The 23,666-nt window shown below is 49.5% G+C and overlaps 1 protein-coding gene and 1 non-coding gene across 2 annotated transcripts in view; one reads left to right on the forward strand and one right to left on the reverse strand.

Annotated features, from left to right (window-relative positions):
* LOC117205990 overlaps positions 1-23,666 on the reverse strand; it is a 60,214-nt gene that overhangs the window by 14,548 nt on the left and 22,000 nt on the right. The gene's annotated exons all lie outside the window — the stretch shown is intronic.
* On the forward strand, positions 20,025-20,097 carry Trnav-aac. The gene has a single exon. It is a non-coding gene; the product is annotated as a tRNA-Val (tRNA).

Here is a 23,666-nt window from a genome sequence, read left to right on the forward strand (position 1 = left end):
GGACGATACTTGTAACGGAAGATCGCAATTTATCGATTCCCCTTCGTTAAATCCTAAAGACACCTGATCGTTAACGCGTCGTTTTATCGACTATACCGACCAAATAACGAGTGCCAATTTCTAGCGCGATAAAGATAATCGGATAAAAAAGCGCGGAATTCGATAACTAACAGAGAGTTCTCGATAACGTGGATGACACAATTTTTCGAAACTAATCTTTGGCTCGTCACGATGCCTCGAGCAACTTGTCTTCTCGTACATTTTTCCACGGATAGGGAGCAAAGGCGACGACGGGTACTAAATTCAACGAACAAGCTGTACCTCGGATAACCGAAGATCGGGTAAAGTCTTCGATATTACTCTGGTCTGATAATTCGATCCGAAGGCGCTACCAAAAATCGATACGTTTGTCCTAGGTTATCCACAGGTCGCGGCCTAGAGGCGCTTCATCGCCGTCCCAACGGACCACGACTAGAAGGGGCGATAGCGCTAGGGGCAATGGCCCCCCTAACGCCAAATTAAATAGACGGAGAATTTTAGGACTGGCTGGAGCGAGAGGACGCGGGAAAGGGGTGCAACGGAAGATAATTCGTAAGAGGTTCCTGCGGCGCTCCTGTCATACGCGTACGATGTTACCCGATTATTAGCAACAGCGGAGTGTCCGTGATGATTTCTCCACGTTATCCATAGGTTAACCGTTGTCGAACAAACTGTAACTTTCGATGGATCTGTCTAACGAAATCTCAGATTTTTTTGCTCGATATTTCGGAATATGAAACCCATCTCGTAGCTTGTCTCCGATAAAACGATGCAACTGAATGAGCATTGTATCGTGGATAACGAATGTACAGTCACGGAACCAGTCTGAAAGGAGAAGCATCGCATTGTCCTCGGTGAAGAGAAAGGAGGCCTGCAGCGAGAGAGAGAGAGAGAGAGAGAGCGTGAGAGCTGAATGGAGAAGCGAAGAGAGCACGGATAGCGAGAACAAGAGGCATTCGATGTCCTCGATGTACATCCTGAAACTTCATCGCCCTTTGCTTCTCCCTCGGTGTAAATGATTCCTGGGACCGAGCGATGCTCGAATTCGACGTTTCCATTATTGACTTGTTCGCTCGAGATTCTTACCTATCGACACCAGTCACATTCAGGGGGACAATTTGAATATTTATACCGGTACATTTCCACGAGAATCAGACGAGAAGCGGATGGTTTCGTTGCCGAGGGAGATTACTAATTTGAAATTACATTGGTTATGGGAGGGTCGTACCGAGAATTGGATCGGCCCAGTCGCTCGTATTATCTCGAGAAAAATATTAGTATCTCTTTCTGCGGTTCTTTCGTCTCTTCGATATCGAAATCTGCATTCGCGTAATTAAGACCGGACGTGGCAGATTACGAGTCTACGCGGCCTTTCCCGCCCGAACGACTACGCCGGCGTACCTCAGCGTGAAACTTTTTTATTAAACAAGTTTCCGCGAAAATAGGTTGCCCGCCTCTCGAGAAACTAAGCCCGCCGTAAGAAAATCTTACCATCTCTCGTGTCATACCGCGTTTTCGCTCGATAAACTTAACCGCTAATTAAGAAAGAAAAGATTTCAAGAAACCTACGAGTTCTCGTTCGGTTTCCGATTCGAACGACGGGACAAGAGACGCGCGAGTTTCGTCCGACACGCGCACGGTGTATTTCTATTTATCGGTTATACTTTATAAATATTAATTCGTTCGTTACCTTCGAATCCCTTTTTCAAGATACACGGACGAAAATCGTACTCTTGTTCCCGCCCTTTCGTCGACGAACGAAATTTCCACGTACAGGGTTTACAGCGAATCGCAAGATTGTAGCGGTTGCAACGTACTCTCGGTAAACGGACGAATGAAACACAATTACGTTGTTACTTTTCTCGAGCACTTACGGTTCTTAGATCCTGTTGCTCGAAAGACTACTTTCAGTAGGAAAACGGGTATTGCCGCCTGTTACTTTCCGCCTGTCTGCCCGTCGATCCATCCGTTTGGTGCCGAATCGTTGCACCCGTTTTACATGTTTTCGACTCTCTTCTCGCGACCTTCTGCCAGCCCTTTCCCCCAGTAGCTAGTAGTAGCTATTCGACGAACAAAGAAAATACCTTGCGCTAAGATCTTTAGGCCTCCGGTTAAACTTCACGCTCGTGCTACTTTCGGACGTAACGTTGGACGAAGCTGGTTTCTCGCAACTTTTATCGGCCACCGAGGCAAAGACTTCCGGCAAAGTTTCGATAAACAGTCAGAGTTTACAAAAGTGGTGCGGACGAACGTTCGAGAGAGGAACGTTGGTATTGTCTAAATTTTCGCTGATACGCCGGTCAGGTTCGTAATTAAAGTTCGCTCCGATTTGGATCCCTCGACGCGCCATCGAACGAGTCAAATCTACTCGGGGAAGCGTGGCGAAGCTCGTGGTTAGCCGAAACTGTCCCGTGAAATTCCTGGTGTAACGCGAAATCTCTTTCGGGACTGTGACGCGAAAAAAGGAGGGGAAAAAACTTTCGCTGGAAGGTCGAACGACGCACTTTGCGTTTTTCCGTCGAGGATGTTTCCATCGGGTATTTGAACGGTTTTTGCATCTTTGCTGATCTCCGGATATCGTTTCGTCGATTCGACGGCTACGTCCTCTTTTCTCTCCTTGTTCCTCAAGCATCTGGGAGAAACGGCGAGCATCGGAGAAGCAACGTTCGTAATCGCTATAATCGCTATAAGAATATTTGCTAGTTGTTCGCGAGATTTCTGCCCTCTCGGGGTGAATCGGTGTTGCGCGTTTGTCGAAGGTTCGCGAGGTGACGACGCGATAACGCGGACGTGTTTCCACGTCGGCTACGAATTATGAGAATACAAAGGATACTCGCTCGTCTCGCGCGACTATCATCTTACGGGAAATAGTACGCGAGTATCGTAAAGAAACGGCGCCAGAGATCGTATCGCGGGCGTATATCTATTTATCTGCCGTGTGTATCGCGACTTTACGCCTCTTTTTACGACGGCGAATCTCGCCCGGATCTAACCATCGTCTTTTCCGTGCAACCTTGCGAGCGTCCGTACTCTGCCTTTCGTTCGGATATCCCGCTGCTTCCCCGATCGCATCGCGAATATAACGTAGTCAAAGTTTACCGAAACGCGCGACGATAAAACGATAATTTTTCGATACCGATTCAACGCGTTTCGACGATTCGTTCGTTTACCAACGAACGAAGCATAAAGGACGCTTTAACGACAAATTCCTGTCTTTCTTTGTCGTTTCTACGGTATTCCGTGGTATCCCGAAGCTTTGCAGTTTAAGTTTAGTCAGCCGTTTCCATTATCGGCATTCCAAAAGAAGCGGCACGACGATTCGATAGCTTCGGCTTTAACGTGCTTTGCCTTACGTTTGCGCCGCGATGAATCGTATTCTTGCATTTATAGGTTCCATGCGACTTAACTCGAGGCCAAGTTTCCTTAATAAATTTCCAAACTTTCTTCTACGGGTCGCTGCTTTCTATTCGCGTTTGATTTCTTAAACGCTCTCGCGCGATATAGCAAAGTTTCCCTAGAGCGGATCGACGCCCGCTTCATTTTTCTTCGTTTAGCCTTCTCGCTGCAAGGGTAGCTTAATGGAGAAGCTAATAATCGAAGAGGGAGGGGGGGAAGGATCTAACGGGTTCCTTAAGGAGCAGACGAAATTAGCGATAAGGGAGATGAGAGTATAAGCGGTAAGCCACGAGAACCCTGGAAAGGATCAGGAGGGTCGAAGGGCTGTAAGTGGTCTAAACTACGAAACCGCCTCTATTAGCACTCAAGGCTAGCGCTTCGATATCGAGATAGCGTTTCAGGCGCAAAGTCGACCCGCGACCCGCCGACTAGTACGTAAACAGTCGCGCGATGCAACGCCACGATATAGAACGTATTATCACGATGCGAATTAACTCGCCTGCGTATGCAGTCTGCATGCGATTATGTATATCACAGAGAGAGAGAGAGAGAGAGAGAGAGAGAGAGAGAGAGAGAGAGAGACGCGACTGGTGAGCAGGCTCGTAAAACAAGAGAAGGGACTTTAACTTCGTGACCGTCTAGCGCGTTCAGATCTGAAATTCAACGGTCTTCGTTCGCCCTTAAATATTCAAATGAATTCCGCTACGACTACTTGAGAAATACATCCATATAAGCGTAACAGGGGCAGAGGAGAACGCGGCCGTAAATACAGGAAACGCGCGATGGGGGAACAGACTTTGGACGAATAAACGCGGAGTTTGGTATCCTAGGGGAACAGCGTGGGTTGAGAGTTCTCGCAACGAAGAAATTTAACGGGACGATTTGTCTTCGATCGTACTTTTCGTCCGTACCTACGTTTCGAGTCTCGTACGAGAGATCGAAGCGCGGATATGCCGAGGAAATGACCGATAATCGAGCGATTCGGGTAGAAAGGATGGCTCCGGTGGACGACGAAATTGACACGAGAGAGAAGGATCGCGGTGGAAATTGTCCTTTGGGAATGGGTGTAGGAAGGTGCGGAGGAAGCGGATGGTCGAGAGCGGTCGGACGCGGTCGAGGGTCTTTTTCTCCGCAGGAAGCAACCGGCAGAAGCCATTAAAGTCAACGGAGAACGCGGCGGAGCTAATGCGTCGTGAATTAGTGGATCGGCGATACCGTAAGTCTCGACTCCGGTGTCCGGTGATTCGTTCTGATTAAAATCTAATTACGAATCACCGACGCGGCCCGCCGCTATTTATCACCGTCTTACGCGCGTTATTGTTTCCCTTCGTTCGCTGGCTCCCAAGTCGGCGAAACACGGTATTACGACGATTTAATTAAAACGGCCGAGGGAAGTCGAGGGAACATCGTCGTTCGACGCGAAACGTCTCGCGATGCGACGTAATTTCGGAGAAAGCTCGCGTCTTCGCGGTGTTCGCGAACCGACGCGTTTCTTACGGCGAGAAGATTGGCCGCGCACTCTTTCGCGCGAATTTATCCTAGCTGTACGAGGGGAAAGCGGGCGAAAATAAAGGACGGCATTAGCGACGAGAAGGACGGTAGTTTCAAATTTTTTATCGAGGCAAATTATACCGGTGACGAGACGGGAGTCGCGGGGACGTCAGTTAGCCGCTTATTGGTTTCATAAATTCGATAATGCGCCGGAGTCTGGCGGCGACAGCTTCTGTGTACGCGGCTTAATGGAATCTTAAAGTTTAAGAGAATTTTCCGCGGGTCGTCGTGGCGTCAACCGCGTATCTGAGCCAGACAAGCGAATAGTCAACTGATATACGAGCAAGCGTTTCCGCGCAAGAGGTTGGAGGGAACGGGCCGCTGGGCGCGGGCCAGAGAAAGACGAGAAGCTGCCGAGAAAGAGAACGAAAAGAGGAATCACGCATTTATTTTCCCGGCACGACGAAGAAAGGGGAAATCTTTGCAGGAGAATCGTGAATGGAGCTCGCGGAACAGGCAGGAAAGAGGGAAGACGGAGGATCGCGAGCTTTCCGAGGAAATATATATCCGCCAGATATAGGCTGGATTCTGTTAAATCTAGTGGAATTAAACGTTGAAGGGCACTTAAGGAGAGGGAAACACGACGAGCGTTTATAGCGAACCTCGTCACGGCTAAAGACACGATTTATTTCGACGTTTCCTTCGCGAACTTTGCCGCGCTACTCCTCTGGTTTAACGCCACCGTTAGAAATGCCCGCGTTTTACCGTTCTTCCATATCTTTCAACGTCTGTTTGCCATTGCGCTCGTATTTTACGCACCGTTGTCTCAACAAAAACAAAAAAAAATCTGCCTTTTCTCGAAACGAGAATCGTATTCGTCGAACGGCGACCGAAACGTTAGGTCGACCGGACTTTTGCGTATCTCGCGGAATGGAATGGCGGGAGAGCAAGTTAAAGTTAAAGTCGAGACAAACTTTCCCGTCCTAACGAATTTATACGCCGGTATCGCGAACTATTGTTTCTATATCAACGAACCGTAAGCCGTGGTTGGGCCGCGATCGTCGTTCGATCGGATTTGGACCAAGGTTTGGTCGCCCGGTCCAAAGTGGACGACGGGTTATCAGCGCGACGTTCGCCTCGGAACGACTTCGAAGTAAGTTTCATCGAGTTTCGAGGACACGGCGACGATACGTATTCATCGTGGCGCGTATGTTTAATTACCGCTAGCTTTGACACAATGAGCTTGATTAGGGTCTGCCGCGTCTGGTTTTAGACGGGTCGTCGAGCGGATTTCAGTTGGCGCGTACGTGCATCCACAGCTCGAGGAAGCTCCAGTGGCAAACTTGGTTCGCGCGTTTATTCCAACTTTGGGAAATATACGGTTTGCGCGGAAACAGAGCAGCGCGCGCCTTGACAATGCCGACGCGACCCAACAACCGCTTCGCTTCGCAACCGTTCGATCGGTTCCCGTATCGAGCTTCGCGTCCCTTTCGAACTTTCCAACGTTCGGCCGCGTCTCGTCCACCAAAACACCATGCAAATTTCGTTCATTTAAAAGTACGCGTGCTCGTTCGGAGCGTTGCGTTCGCGGAAGAAATCGATATTTCGCGAATTCGGTGCTGCTAAAAAAACAGGGGCTACCTTTCATCGCGTATTTATTTTCCAGCCAAGATACACAAAACCAGAGCGTCAGAAGAGTCGCGCGACTGAAAAAATACGAGTGCACTTGCTCGCCCGCTAAATTAGCTCTGAAATCGATCGATTTCCCACCCATTGTCAAAACAATTCGTCCCACCGACACCCACCCGTACGCGAAAACCGTTTTAAATGGAGTCGTCATCGATCGAAACGGCCTCTTGTTTGTTGCTCCGCGTCGTCCAACTTTTCACCGTCGTTTATCGAACAACCTGTCAAAATCTGAAACGCCTTTTCGCCAACAGTTTCCCCCCTTCGGTTACGAGTAACCGGGGAGCTTATCCGACTGGTCATCGAGCTTGAAATATACGAGCCATTAACGATACCGAGACTGCTAAAGACGCCTTCGCTACCTTTCTCGCACGACGATCCACATTTCCAGCCCGATGCTCTCTCTTACGAGAAGCAGCCGCTTCCACCCTCGAGCGTAGAGTCGCCGTGTTTTTAAATTACATGCTTGGTAGCGAACGGTTTATAGCTCGCCGCCCCCACTGCCCGAAATCCGTACCGAACGACGTTCGCCTGAATTTTAAAACAGCGTCTCTCCTTGCTCGGAGATGTTGTCTCGGATAGGAGCTCGGAACGCCAAGCTCCTACCTGTTCTTCGACCCGGTCTTCTTACCTTCGGCATTTTTCCCCGAGGAACGGCAGCCGTATCGGCAGGTCGGTTCGCGCGAAACCGTGTCATGCATAATTTACAAAGCTATCGACGAGAGCGCGCGATCATCGGAGAGCATCTTGGCGCGTACTCGTGGCCGAGTGCCGAGCCGAGTCTTCCGAAGAGGAGGCCAGCTTTCGCGTCGTCATCGGCTCGTCGCGCGTGCCCGCCAACACCTGCCGACAGTCTTCCGTGCCGCGATTGGCGTATCGTTGCACTCGCGCCAATATCCCGAATATCCCGATATTCGGCATTTCGATCGCGACACCGCGTTTCAACTTTTCCGTAGTCGCGCGATACGCCTTTCCTTCTCGTTAGTATCCGCTTTATTTCTTTATCGATTATCGTTATAGATACGTTTAGCGTGGAATAACGGAGAACGTGAAAGCGTCGCCACGTATCGTTGTTACGTACAAAGCGTCGATTTATTTCGGTACAGTCTTGTTACGATTTTCGCAGCGTTGCGTAACGTTCGAAACCGAGGGGAAACGAGATATTTTTATCAAATGGCGCGCATAAGCACGGCAAATATTCTGCCCCGATGAACGCGTAATCTACCCGTTACGTTCCCGCTTTCCTCGTGGATTCTGAAATTCTGGAAAAAAAAACCGCCTTAATGGATGAAATATTTAACCGTAGCCGAGATAGTAATTTCTTTGAAAAAGATACCTCTGCGAGATTTAATTAAAATCATATCTATCTTGCTCGGTGGAGATTTGATTTAATGGAAAAATGACGCGTCGAGTGGCTGTCTGTGTTCGTCCGGTAGAAATCTACAGCGCGTACGATTAACGCTACTATACGTGAAATACCGAGTTAACGCGAACGCGAACAAGTGGAATAAATTAGCAGAATGGTTCGTTCGCTGGTCAGACGCCAGCGCTGTTTGCGCGGACGTCAGGAAAAATTCACACGTCCGTTATAATCGCGCGCGATCGAAAAATTTCCCCGACTAATTTCCCGGAATTTATTCGAGGTCTGGCGATCGACCGCGCGCGCTTAGAACGATAAACCGGACGCGTGGATAACGAATAGCAGCTGGTTCGACGAATTATCGATAAATTCGCAGGCGTCGCTCGGCAGAGACGATCGGCGAGAACGTGACAGTTGTAGGGCTCTTTGGTCGAATCGCGTAACCGTCGGTTTACGTTCCGGTCGTAAATCTTTCACGGCGAGGCGAAAGACGAAGGAGCAGCGCAGCCGGTGAGAGGTCGTCGCTTGAGATTATTGCGCGGCTTTTAACGATCTGCCATCGAACCACGGACGATTCGAGCGAGATACGGTTTCGCGGATACGTTACGCGGAGCAATTGCTGCGACTAAATCCTATAGAAATTGAATGTTTCCACGTGTAAACGTTCCGCGTTATCGTTGCGCTTCCTTCGACGCGTTCCACGCAAAGATCCCGCTAAACGAGCTATAGGATCGCGGCGCCGCAAAAAAGAAGGAACGCTTAACGATCGAACTTGCCCGAAGACTCGCCTAACCGAGAAAACTGTTCGAGCAGGCATTAACTGAAAACGTCTGGATCTCGATTAACCGAACTTCGATTTAAGCAGCCGGCCATGCTCTCGATTAGTCCGTGGCGTCCAAGTTTTACGATAGTTTCTCGTAGGAAACTCGCGCAATTTCCGCTCGCCGCCGCTTCGATCCCGTTCAAACGCAAGGCGAAAGTAAGAAACGGCCGTTAAAGGCGTTAAGTGCTTTGTAACAGGATTAAAATGTACGCTTCTCTCGACGATGACCATCGTCCGATGGCGGTAAACCCCGCCGCGACGTTAACCGGAGAATGGACCGTGATCGTCTTTCGTACGACCGAACGTTCGCGCGAGTCTTCGAGTCTGTTAAGCGCTACGTAATTCCGTTCGAATCTCTCCCATTCCGTTCGTCCTTCCTCTCCTTTCCTTCGTTACCTTCGTTCGTCAATCAGGTGACTGGACATTAACCGAAATTTGGTTTCGACGAACCGAGTTCCATCGTATCGGAGTTTCTCGACCGATACAAGGACGGATTTATCGACCCTTCGAGCGATTTTCCAACCTGTCCAAATCGGTTTGCGACGACAATTTCAATTCGTAACGTAGTTGTACGAGCCGCGACGCGCTATTCCGTCCGTCTGTATTCTTGCCAATGCGCAATCTGTCGCAATTAGCAGTCTCCTGCTTACCTCGGCCATTAGCGGAGACCGCGCTATCGCATTCGCCGTGACTGCGCGACTTTTCTCGTTACAGTCCCGTTTCATCGCGTTATCGTCGACCTTCCGCTTTTCCTGGGGCGTTCTCGCGCCACGTTGCGTCGCGTACACGCAATTACGTCGCCGTTCAATGCCCTCCGCGTCGAAATGCTTCGTCAGAAATCGTTTTGTTCGCTCGTACGCAAAAGAAAATTCCATCGTCGACGAATCGAAAGCGAGCAACCCGGATGGAAATAAAACCGGATCGAAGTTGATCGACGATCGGTCGAACGGCTCGATCCGAGGCCAAAGTTTCGTTAATTCGTTGCGTACAAACGCGCTGACTCTCGAAACGGGATACCTAATTAACGCTCGCTTCGCGTTCGACTGGGTTAATCGCAACTGCGCGCGAACGTACTTTTACGCAAAGGTAATCGACGATACGATGGGCGCGGTAACCATCTCTTGCGTTTCCAACACTCTGTACTCGCCTAGGTATATCCAAAGTGTGGATACTGGCGCGTATTCCGTCGTCGGTCGTTCGACGCAAGGTCGAGAAGGAAAATTAGATCGAAGGATTTCGTTTCGAGTAAATTTTGAAATTGCGCGAGATCGCTTATAGACGATTGCGTACATCGCCGATACGTTGCTATAGCAAGTTTGACACGGTCGACCAATTCGAACGACAGACAACAGCGTGCTATAAGATTCGACGAGAAATCGGATAGCAATTAGTCGTTGCTTCTGACCGAGATGGTCGATTAAGGCCAAGAGGCGTCGTTTCTTTCAATTACGAAGAAACGCTCGTGAGCCGGTACAACGCTTCGCTCGACCAAGAGAAAGGAACGTCCTAATCGATGAGAGCATTAACCCTTGGACAAAGAGAAGTTAGACGTTGAGTGGCGAATCCGGACGAAAGATGGATATAACGACTGCGAAATATTCGTCAGATTCGTTAACGGTATCTCGAAGGAAGGGAATCGCGCGTGGTTGACAGCCACTTGCGTCGCGCGTTGCCCTCGAGAAGTCGAGATGCTGGACAAATCGCCGGAGAGAGGAAACGGGAGATCGTTGGAAGATGCAGACGCCGAAGATAACGATATAATTGGGAAGAAGAAGGGGGAAAGGGGAAAGTTATCCTTTCTCGGTCGATTCGACGACACGGCGAAATAGGAATACGTTGATCCGCGTAATGCTTCTCGCGGCAGTCGGCTTTAGCCGTGTCACCAGCGAACTTCCGCTTCGCCAACTGTTGCTGAACAGTGGTATAACGTGTCTGATATAATTCCGCAACGATTCTTCAGAGAGAAAGAGAGAGAGAGGGAGAGGGAGAGAGTCAAGCTCTGTCTGCGTTTGTGCAACGCATCGTTCGTTCGATCCTCTAATAATTACAGGTAAGCTTTCGAGCGAAAAGAACGACGAGTCGATTCGTCGAAGCGACAGTCTCTTGTTTGACTCGCTCGTCGCGCGGCTCGATCGAACTTCTGCGGCAAGTATTTGGCGCATTAGACGAGCGCGTTTCAACCAGCCAGAGATCTCCCCTCGTCCCCACGATTCGACCGTACCGGCGAAACTTGGCGAAAGTTTCGCGCTTTCTCCGTCGTTGCTCTTCGATGGAACGTTCGTTTTCGTGCCTTCGCCCTTGTTTCCGAGAATCGTCGCGTTGAAATCGCACGAGGAAAAGCACGAGCTCGAATTCGGAGTAGATCTCGGTTATAGAGGACGCAAGATTCTTGAACGATGACCGCCTGTTAAAGAGGTGCAACGATCCACGTTTTTTCGGAGTCTGGCGATATTAAAATCGCGAATAAACGCCGATTTCGTGGACACTCGTAAGAAGAGATATATCAGCTTGTGTCAAATAGCCGCGATATTAAAGGGAGCGGGATGAAAGCGCAAGAGGATTACGCGTATTGTGCACGGTGTCAGAGATAAATGACAACGAATGCTCGGCGCGTGTCGGGGATTATAATGGGTCTGCGTTTGGCATCCATAGAGACGAGTCTAGTTCGTACGAATATTTGAAAAAGGAAGGAAGAAAAGCAGAAAAAAAGAAAACAAGAGAAAAAATGATGTACACGTTAACGAGACTGTGAAACGATGTCGTTTGCGGTGCGGACGACGATATAGACTGGGCCGCGTTCGAGGGCACTCTGGGTATTTACCGGAGTCGATAAACCGACCTTACTTAGTAAAAATTTCATTGCGTTCGAGGGGGAAGAGGACGGAGAAGAGGAATACTACCAGCAACGTCCTTCTAAAACGCCAATTCCCAATCGCTATTCATAGAACGCAATGTTCGCGATTGCCTCGATTCTCGCGCCAACTTAGAGACAACTTTGCAACTGGTCGGCTAATCGCGTGTATACGAGGTTTCTTCGGTTGCGAGACGAAGCCAATTACGATACGTCTTAGCCTATGGTTGCGTAAAGCATAATCCTTTTAACCAGCGTGTAAAATTCCTTAGAGTTTTCCAATAATCGTTGTTACGTCGGGCGACACACTACCTAGACCAGGCCACACACCGCTCTAAGGATGTCCGCTCATCCTTACTGCGTACACTCAATAGTCCTAAGAACCCACCGTAAATCTCAGGAATTCGTTAGCCAAGGTCCTTCAGACCGAACAAATATCTTTTTTTCTAAATCATTTTCCAAAGATTGTCGTCTACTACGGCTTGACACGGGAAAGTTAGTTTTTCTCGCGTACGATGCTTTCCACTAGCAACTTTCTATCGAGGGCGGCTAAGACCCTTCCTAGTCCACCAACTTTCGTTTATCCAATCAGAAGCATTGTCTACTGCCCTCTCTTTCCTCGCCAAAATTATCATCAACAAATCCGATGGTCCCGTGCGCTGGACACACCCATCGCTAGCTTTCCTCCGACACAGCATCGGCACTGTAATTTACTTATTCTTCGACGTTAGAATATTTAACATGTCCCCGCGATTGGTCGAAAATACAGTTGTATCGAGGTGTCCTAATATCCACGATCGGCAAAGATACGACACAAATAGAGCGTTCGGCGGGCAAAAAGGATCGAACTATCTTTCCTTCGTGGAATCGTGACCCGACCGATCTGTTCTCTCCTCTGCCTATACGCGTACAGTTCGACGGCTGTTTCAACACGAAGCTGTTTCGCTAGGCGTCAACTTTCGTCGAAATTCGTCGACGGTAACGTCGCGAGAATCTCCGGATTCCAAAGTCCGCGAAACGAACCCAGCTGCGGAACGAAGGGAATGTTTGCGACGCGAAGATTCGCCAAACGTTCGTCGAACGCTTTAAACGTCGGTAAAGTTGACCGCCAAATTGAACGAAACGAAAGAAAAAGAGAGAGGAAAACGGGAGAACGGTGTTTGGCGCGACTTTGCTCGAAACGAAGTAAAATTAGGAGGAACGAAGCAAACGCGAGACCATGGCTAGACGAAGCGAAACGGGTTAATTAAAATCTGTCTGAAATTTCCGATGATAAATTCGTGCTTGCCAGAGCGTATGCTCGAAAGAGGACTCGGATATAAATTTCGATTTAAGGGACGCGGTCTGGCCGCTTTTAATAACGGGCCAAGCCGTGGCTGTAACTTTCCTAATTACTCCAACCGGACTACCGCTTCTTCGTCCCCCTTACGGACAGAACGCCACGCTCTTCCTAGACAACGAACCGCGTCTTTAAAGGCGTTTCGTTGCAACTTTCGGATTCCTTCTTCCGCGATTTACCACTCCGAAGCTAGAAATTTCGCCGTGTATTTAGTCACCTTTCGGAGGATACTGCTCTGCTTCGCATTTTCCTGTAAATCAAGACGCACGCGTATCCCTGAAAGAAGTACCTTCTACATTTTGCGTAATATCGTTCCGAATTTAACAACCGAACGGCAATTTTGTTAGTTACGACATAAATAAATATAATAAAAGTAGAAATAAAATGAAAATACCCGTAATTGGCGTTCGTCTTGTTGCGTGCAAGTCGATATAACCGAGCGAACTGCCATTTAGTCGACGATGCGTCGGGAACCGGTATAAAGTGATAGAGAAGGACGCGAAAGAACTCGTCTCGTCGTTCCACGTACACCAGGCGCATTCGTTTATTCGCCGTGTAGCACAGTGGCGAATCCAGCGAGACAGCGAAGCATAAGCGAACTTTCTATTTTTCCGTACGTCGCGCGATGAGCTTTTTGGCAGTGAGAAGAAAGCGGCCGCATTGGTCGTGCGAGGATGCGCGATGACCTTAAGCCCTTTTACCACCCAGACACGGCTACGCTTTCTTTCGCTAAATCGTACGAACCTTGTTCGCAGTGCGTACATTGTCCGCTCGACGAAATACGAAGAAGAAGATTCCCTAGCGGGAGAAGCGACGAAGCTCGGTCTCGATGAAACTCGAATTAAGGATATCACGGTTTTATCCCTATTTACGTTATATCGTGGGAAAATATGGCGGACGGTGGTTAGATTACGCGCTTCGTCTCTAACAAGATTACCGGGCGAAGCTCGCGTGACAGCGTCGGTATCCTCTTAAATTCGCCTACACGCGAAAAGCGATATAAAGACGTTAGAGAAGATTTTCAGCGCGCGTTCGTTATGTTACGGACAAGCCACGAAATTCAAATACCTGGCCTTCGTAAACGCAGACACGCGTACGTTCGGAATCGTAAAAGTCGTCGTAAACCGTTCGTTTTTACGGCTCGACGCGGTACCTCGCGGTTCCGCTACCTAAGAAACGTCGTCAACGAGCGACGAGCAAGAGCTTCGACGCAAATTTCGAAACGTGATCGCTTTTCGCGAGAGCTCGCGATCTCGCCGTTAGATCGGTCCAGCTTCGAAATAGACGAAAGGTGGGAATAGAACGCTGCGAAAGACGCGTAGGCTTGGTCGGTTCGAGCGAACGCGTACGTTCTTCTCGTTTTCTTCGATGGGACGAGAGCGACGACTATGAAGCGATAAAACGGTGGATAGGTGGTTCTCGGAAACGCGTAATAACGCGATTATCGCAACAGCTTTATCGACGGTAAAGTCCTTAGCGTTACGGAGCGTGGTGGGTCGACGGGGGTACGACGAGAGGTCGAGCGCGTGCATAATGCGGCCGGTGACCAATAGGTCGAAGCGTCGTGCGAGATCGCAATGAACGGCGAACGATGAACGAGCGTCGCGTTACCGCGAGGTGATCGAGGCGAAAACGGAAATGCGTTTATTGACGAGCGGCAGGCACTCGAGGAAAATGATCGTTCGACAGGGGAACAATGATAATTCCGCTCGGCCGCGGCGACTGGCAGCGAATAAAGCGAAAGCCTGACAGAATCGCCCTCGGCCTGCCCTTTCTGCCTTCCTGCCCGCCATTATGCTCGTGTCGATCGAGTGGAAATTAATGGCAATGACGATAATTGCCTCTATAAACGTACCGTGTCCACGATAAAATCCTCGTTACGACTCAGCGACGGCTATTCTGCCGAGAAAAGAGCATTTCATTTACGATGAAATTTTATGCGCGATCGGTTCCCATCGTGTCTGCCCGCTGTACGATGAAACGTCCAGCTGTATCGCCTTCGCAAACTGCCGTGAAAATTGTTCCGGCACGCGACAGGTACGTAACTCGCAGCTCGTAAGCGCGCGATCCGAACGCAGATTCGGTTCGCCGAAACCGTTCGTTAAAACGGTGTTTGAACGCTGGTTTACGAACTTGCGAGTGTCGTTGCGTTTTTCACAGCGTCGAAGAAGCAGCAATTCGAAACGGCACGTAACGATATCTGTACGCGATCTTTTTGTCTCTACGATTGTCCGATCGATCGTATCGATGTTTTCTCCAACGAAACTCGAAAATTACGCGACGGAATCGTCGACGCCAACTTGGATCGCGATAACAAGACGAGCGTTATCGTCTAATCGGTCGTGCCTGTTTCGCCGAATCGACGAGTCTCCTCCGTCGAGTGTTAACCTCTGGAGTAACCGCGGACTGTAAATACGGCATAAATTTCCTCGTTACACCTTTGTCGTTGCGAACGGCTTTCGTTTCGTCGATTATTCCGCCCAGCGCCATCGCGAGCGAGGAATTTTTGCATTTCGATCACGTAAAGGAGCGCCATTATTAACGAGGGCCGTTCGAATGCATGCAACAACGCGAAGATCGATCGGCGCGACGCCGCGAATTTGTTATTTTATTAATGCGTATTTATTCCGGTCAATCGAGAATATCAATTATCTTCTGGAATATCCGTCGCGCGTTCCATTATTATTCAAATTCTTCGAGCGCGCGGAAGCACGTGAAGAACTTTGCTAAAAAATCGCCACCGTCGCCATTATCGTCGCTGCCAAGAAAAGTAAATACCGTTCGAGGAAGAAATTCTGCTCCTTCGAAACGAGTGCCGGCCGCTCGAATATTTGCCGATAAAAACGGACGAAACGCATTCCGCGGTTCTCTCCTCCTCTCCTCTCATCCTCCCTCGTAGCCTCGCCGATGCAATACACCGATATACCCTTGTAAATTACGCACTCGGTTTACAGCGAAGCGTCCTTCCGTCGAGTACTTGTCTCGCGCCGTTGAATAACGCGTTAACGCGGAAACGCGATACCCACGGTTGCTGCTTCAACGCCACCACGATCCGACCAAGTCCTCCAAACGCCGATACCTGTTTACGGAATCTTACCACATCGTGTCTTTTCACGCGATATTTTAACACGGTCGACGGCAACGTTTCCACTTTTGCGTGAAAATTTACAACGTACAAGAACGATTAAAATCGACGATGGAATCGACGTGAGATCAAACGGATTCCGATGCGAGATTACGCGGCAGGTTACGGAAGGCGAGTACGTCCTTGAAGTTCGATCGCTTCAACCACGCGGTACGTCGCGTTTCTCCCTTTGGTCGTTCGAGCAAATTCCCATAAGCTTTGTATTTGCGTGGCTATGTTTAACGAAGGTGAAGTGTGCCGGAAAGCATACGCCACCGCTGCTGACGCGTCTTCGACACGCTGCAGACGAGAATTTCTCCTCGATAGAAAAACGCGTAGATTCGTCAACTTTTGATAATCCCTTTGACCGCCGCTAAATCTAAGACTATGATCGATTCTTAGTACCAACGACTGTCGCTTGTAAAACCAACGATTATAAAAGCAACGCGAAGAAAATCGCGAGAGTCGATCGGTCTCGTCCTTGGTGATTAACCGGATTTCTTCGAAAGGTGGAAACCACAGTTTGAAACCACCGAAAAAGTTTCTCCACGAGCTTTCGAGTCGCACGTGGGAATCGATAAACGGCAACCGATGTACTCGTCGAAATGCAACGCGAGACTTTTTTTTGCGTCAGATCGCGGTGTACCTTTCCTTCTCCTCTTGCCTTTTTCGACCCTTTACCGTTACGATTTTGTTTTCAACTCCGACAAACCCGCCCCCAGTCGCTTATCTCGGTTCGCATTTTGCTCGAAATGCACAAACGCACGAGAGAAGAATAAAGAGAAAGAGGAAAGATTTGTTTCTGTCGAGGTTATTCGATGTGTAAACAGAAAAAACTCGTGGATAAATTGTAAGGCAGAAAATATATTTAAATAGAAGTGTAACTATAAGCGAGAATACAATTTGAGCTGGTCCAGATCCGCACGCTAGCTGTGTCACCCAATAACTGAAAAACCCCGAAGGCAACGTCGCCTGTCTACCGTTTATGGTCCGTCTTCGTCGCAGTCTTTCGTCTACGCGCTGTCGATGGCTTCGGTGCTTGAGAAAACTAAAAAGACCAGATGTAGAGTTTTCTTAGAAGTGGTAACCACTTTAACAGTTTCGTATAGATTCAACGAATTCGTTCGAATTTATCGGGATACGTCTGGTGGGACGATACATTTACGGAAACGAAGGAACTTGACGCGAACCGCTTCTCGTTCGCGGTTCGTCCGTACACGCACGAACGAAGAGATTCGAAGCGAGCGAACGCGAAAGTACATCCGCGTGACGGTTTTGCCGCGACGTACGTGCATTGTAATCACGCACATACGTCTATTTCTGTCCTGACCCGATTCCTTTTCGGCCGCTTCTTTCGTTCGTTGACGTCAGAATCTCGAATCATCTTGGTGAATCGCAGACGAGTTCGTTCATCGTTGACCGAAATTTCATCTTGACCTTTAACCGTTCGAGTCGGTAGTCTAAAATTTCCTAGCTCTCGCTGTAGTAACTTCGCTGTGGTAAATGCGCGCGCGTGTTATCGGTGACACACTGCAACATCCTCGTCGGGTTTGCAGGTCAGAAACCGTGCTTACTTTTAACGAGTCGCGCTACGGTTCCATCGGTATATCGACGTGTTCCAACAAAAAAAAAAAAGGAGAAAAAGAAAGAAAAAAAAAAAAGACGGGAGAGAATATAAAACACGATCGATCGACGGTAGGGTGGAAATTGTTTGGTAAAAAGCCGCGAGGCAACATCGAACGATTCTAGGAAATTCCTGGTTGCGCGACAAATTCATTAGGGAAAGTGGCGCGACCGATTAATTAATTAAGCAAAACCGTTTGCATTGACCCGCGTGCGCTCGGTTGCCGCAGCGTTGCGTTAATCAATATTTTAATGCAGCTACGAGGAAACAGTCGCCGCAAATATGCGTCCGTTTTAATGCATCGCCAGTCGGAGAGAATTATGTCGTAACCGAAGCCGATTTACGTTATAAATTTCCCGTTGATTGCCGCGCACCAGTTTCGCCCTTCCTCGGCCGCCCTTCTATTAGAAAGCGGGCCGATACCGCGCTCGTAAAACGACAAAACGGCCACGGCTACCCGACTCGCCGGAACTCGCGTTCGTTCGCTCTCGCGGCACCCACTTCGACCAGAGAACATCGAGCGATAATTTCACGCGTCTAAATTATTCGCTGCTCGGTGAACAGAGAGAACGCGACGTAACAAATTCGCGTGTAAATCGTCGCGCCGTTCGTTTTTACCGCCACTTTGTTATCGACGCGAGACCAGCCATCCTGTCTCGATGATTTCTCGTTTATTTTTTATTTCGATAATTTCCGCTCGAATCGATCGGCGCGAGAAAAACCAGCGCCAGCGAAACGAAGCGAGTACCGAAAGTTCTCGATAAACGAATCGACCCGGTATCGCGCTATCCGAACGTCCGGTTGAAAGGAACCTTGGACGAACGGTTATCGCGTCGAACGACATCGGGCGGAGATCTTTTCGTTAAGCGTAATTAGCGGAAAAATTGTAACGCGAAGAAGCGTAAACGCGTTCACGTTGGTCCGCGATCGATATTTCCGAGGAAATTTAACTTCGTTAAACAAACAAAAACTTGAGAATGCTTTCGTTCCAGCGGAATGATAAATTTTGAAGCTGGTAATAAATTTTCGCGAGTGGCAAGCGTCCTCTCGTAACCAGGTCATCGTCATTTTTCAAAAGTTCTCATCTCGGCCATCCCCTGTCAGCCGTTCTCCAAGGAACGTAATAATCTTTACGTAATAAGCTTTGCTCTGGATCTTTTCGTTTCTATTACCCTCGCCGCGTCGAGGAAACCTCCGACGGTCGATGCGACCAAGCTCCTCGCTCCGAAAGGGAAGAAGATCGTCGATCGAATCTCAATTTCGAAACATCGCGAAAGTTCGCTGCGATCGTCAAAAGTCGATTTTCTGGCACGAAGATTTTTCGCGACGATTCGAACGACTTGGCCAAACGAGTGCTCGGGTTAGCGCTCGGACTACGAGTTCGCAGCCCCGTCATCCTTCGAACAGCTTCGCTGGATCGAATCGACTGACAGCCAATCCGTGAGCCCGTTTTCTAACGATAAGACGAAAGTTTCGATTAAACCGTGAATATTTCAAGGCAAACGAGAGAAGCGGAGAGACGAGCGCACGTGTGTGTCGAAGCGCAGCCATCGTCTAACGTCGAATCTGGCCAAATCGAGCCGAGCTGTACCGATCCGCTCGATACGAGATAGATGATGCGAGTTTGTTGTACAATTTGCAATGTTCGTAACCCGCAACTTGTAACATTCCGTGATGTTAGTTTAATTATACCAGAGGTCTCGAGTTAGATTACTTTTTGCGGTAATTACGCAACGTTTACGGAAAAGGTATACGGCACCGAGCAATGGTCGCGGAATGAATTAAACGAGCCATGCTATCGACTTCCATTAACCTGTATCCTGCGATACGTACCGGTTCTCTGTTTCGTTGAACATTTTTCGACACTCTCTGAAAGCGTGGCCAGAGATCGGATGGCTTTGCTCTCTCTCTCTCTCTCTCTCTCTCTCTGTCTGCTTTATTTTCTATCCGAAATTAGATATTATCCGGCTCGTGCGTGTCGGATAAGCACGTAGGTGGGCCATACACGCGTGTGCATTATTGCGCGGTCGTGTGTGTTATTGCGCTTTGTTATCAGATACGGAAACGACGCCCGTGACATTTCAATTTCATGCGACATAAAATACCCCCGCGACCGCATTTACTGCTTACACCCACTCGTACAGCGACTCCTACACGGATAGACAGCGTAGGCGCGCGTTTCGCTCTTATTATCCGCTTCGTTAAAGCAACGTTCCACGATCAACGAAAGGAAGTTTAGGAAGGGTTAAATTCGACCTGAAATTCGCAAAGATTTCTACCGCTCTCAACCAGTTTCCGTGGTGTAGTGGTTATCACATCCGCCTAACACGCGGAAGGTCCCCGGTTCGATCCCGGGCGGAAACATTTATTTTTTCCAAAATATTTCGCCGTTGTTGCTAAATTCTACTATCGTTGTTCGCCGCGTGTTCGCGTTTCGCGAATAACGGTGATATTTCTCGTTCGTCCGACGCGAATGTAAAATGTATAAACAAACGATACTCTTGACGCGCGGAGTCCGAGCCGGCCATCGTCCTATATTTTCCAGTTTCCTTTTACATTTTTAAAACGACGGTGTTCCTTGAATTCGATATAAAGATATCCGTCTGACGTTATCGCGTTACACGCGCGCGCTAGTCGATTACGAATTCGAGCGACCGCTTCTCCGATCGCAAAACGAGAAAATTTAAACGAGACGACGAGAGGCGTGCAACAGCGAGCCGAGAGAATCGCGCGAGCGACGCACGCTACTCGATTAAGCGCGAATTAGCGATCGCGGCGCGCGGAAGCGCATACATTATGCAGCAGCCTTGGTGTAACGATCGCGTAAACCGGACACTGCGGAGTACGGGAGACAGCTATCGGGTTCGGTGTTAAACTTTGATCCAGGTTCGGAGGCTCGAGCGTCGCGATCGCTCCGCTCGATTACGAGAGATCTTTCGATACCGGTTCGATCGTGCTGAAAATCGAGCGAGATTGCGGTGATCGTGTCGCTTCTCCGCGACACCAAAGTGCGCGTTATCCGTGTTTGGTAAGCGGTATCGATAGACGCCGAGCATCGTGGAAGAGAAATCTGCGGGGAAGAATCGACCGAGTAGAGAACAGGTAGAGGCGTGGGGTTCGTTGTCGAACCGAAAACGGGCGTTGCGGTGGAAAGATCTCGTGTTCGCAACTTCTAGTACTCGTTTTACCGGGAATAGGAGTAGCCTCGTCGCGTCTTCCGACCTCCGACCTCCGTCCTTCGTTTTTCGCGACTTCTCTTTTATTTCGCGGCACCGCTACGAGTCTCACGACAGTCTCGCTACCCTCTTTCCACGGCTGTGTCGGCTCTCTTTCTCTCCGACGGCAACGACGCTTTTGTTGTGCTCGCGTTTGTCGCTCGTGCACCGTTCACAATGCACCGCTGCGGAATAAGAGGAAGGCTGCACGCGACGCTCGTTTCTGCCTCTCTAGATAGTCGCGGCCGAGCCAACGAATTAACGCAATCGTTATGCGGCAACAGAGAGACTGGACATTGTTTTCTCCGCCCTCGTCTCTGCCCTGTCTCCTCGATCCTCATCCATGGCATGGCCGTCTCTTTCGTTCTCTCTCTCTCCCTCTCTCTCTCTCCCTCGTTCTTCTTCATTGTTCGCCGGTATATTTTCGCGCAACGAAATTGTCGCGCTGACACCGTTCGATATCGACGCTTTCGCGCGCGAGTGATTTCGTTAATCATCCGCTCTTATGGCCGATGTTCGCCCGTCCCCTCGTCGTGAAAAATCGTTTCGCGAATTCGATCGCTATCCCGTAAACGAAACGAGACGGCACTCGAGATCGATAAGCCCGATCCAGATTGGTTGCTCGTCCGAGTCCGGAAACGGGAAACAAGAAAGCGAACGGTCCAACGTTCGCCACGTAGCCCGATATCGAATCATGGGGAACGAAAGGCGCGGACGATGCTTCCCTCGGAAAGATTCCGCGACGAAAGAGGTAGAGGAGAAGGTTCGACGCGTCGCGCGGCCCGTTCCTATTCTCCGTCTGCGTCGTTTCTTGCGAACGCTTTTTCCCGGCAAAGTCTCCGAAGCCGATCGGATTAATTCCGGAGATAGGGAACGAGCGATAAGCGCGCGATCCACGAAGGACGACGCGCTAAGGTAATTTAAAGGGGACGGCGAAGACCGATCGCTGGAATTCGTCCGACCTGGAACGGCTGTTTCTACCCAAACCTGGCGCCGTTCCAGCCGAGAGGGGAATGCCTTGGCCGATCGTAAGTGAGAGTAAATCTGTTTCATCGCCGCCTCTTACCGTACGCGATCGCGCGTCCACCACGCGGACAGCGGCTAGTAAACGGTTCGATGGAGAAGGAAGATGGCGATAAAACGTTTGGCCGCGTAAAAGCGGGAGAGCGAAAAGCAGCGCTTGACCCGCCAAATTCGAGCCGTTAACGCAAATTAATTTAAGCGCAAACAAGCGAGGGCGCAAATAGTTACTTTTGAATTTAAAGCGACTCGTCTTCTGCGAAGAGTTCGTCGAGCTCGTCCTCGAGCATATTTGTCTTCCGGCTCGTCTACGGAAGCCAAAGCGTCGAGAACTCGCCGAAGATTTTCTCCCTTTCCCGGCGTTCGAGCGCGTTACGTTCTAGCCACGGGTTCGCCATCGGGCTCGAGTACTTTTCGTTCGCGTTCCCGCGCCTCGTTCCTCCACGAAACGCGAATGTCACGGCAAGCGAACGTTACAGCCGCGAGAGCGCCCATCCAGGAATCCGCCGGTTCTTCTTTAATTACCTACTTCGCTTTCTTTCGCCGCGATATTTTCGAGTGGCTTTGCCTGCCGCGATTACTTCTCGCGCGCACACCTCCGTCCGACTTCGCGCCTCGCGCAAAGTCGTCGAAATTTCCAGCGAGAACCAGCCAACTAAGAACCACTCCGCTCGTCTTTCGACGCAAATTTCCACGTTGGCTTGGATTTCGACGTTTCAGAGGAAACGACTGCTAGCTAGACGGTCTGTTCGATATAGATATAATACCAGCAGCCGTTTTTACCGTAAATAGAAACTCTATCTCTCGCGGTATTCGAGAGATATAGTTTCGGAAAAAATCACCGACGTTTTATCAGCAAAGAAAAACAGTTTCAGGTTAAGAAGCTTTCTCGAGTCTCCTTTCATCCGCTCGGAGGAAAGAGGAAAAATTGCGTTACATATTTTGAGAGGAAAGCCTCGAACGTGGCCGCGAGGCAGAAAAATGACGGTTCGTCGATGCTTCGAAACTTTATATCGCAACTTTGTAACGCTGATCGATCGCAATAGCAATCGCATCGGTTGCGGTTTATCGTTGCATCGTTTATCGATCTTCGAAAACGACGTTCTCCGAGACGAAGAAAGCCTAGGCACATTTTACCATCGCGATCCGATCTATGTCGGTTTTCGTAGGTTTCCCGAGGTCGGGACGGTTGCAAGGTGGACGGTAAAGCGACCGCGAAATCCGCGCTATCGCAATTTCCACTTGGCTGAAAGCTCTCATCTGCCACGGTAGGCTGGAAAAAGATATAACGTCGAAAAACGGCGTTCCACTCGTTAAAAGAAGGGCTCGCGTTAGCCTGATCTACTTTCCTCCTTTCTCTCTCTCTCTTCCTCTTTTGCCTTTCGAAAGAACGTTCGCCATTTACAAAACTCGGCGTCGGCGAGAATCAAAGACGCTCGGAGAAACCTAAAAATCTCGCCAGCCTCGCCGATCTGTGGTTGTTCGATCGAAATTTTTCCCGGCCTCCCTTTCTCGAGAATTCCCAGCTTGGAGTCGTAGATAGAAATTTCGCGCGTTACATCGTCGCTGTCTCCGAATACGAGATAAGGGGAAAAGCAAAGCGAAGCGTACTTAACACGCCGTCGACGTATTATGTTTTGAAAGTGGTACCTCGAATGCCGAATGTGTCTGGAAACGCACGGACGCGGCCAAAGGTCG

This window comes from Bombus bifarius, unplaced genomic scaffold (assembly GCF_011952205.1).
Source record: "Bombus bifarius isolate JDL3187 unplaced genomic scaffold, Bbif_JDL3187 scf7180000007996, whole genome shotgun sequence".
NCBI lineage: Eukaryota > Metazoa > Arthropoda > Insecta > Hymenoptera > Apidae > Bombus > Bombus bifarius.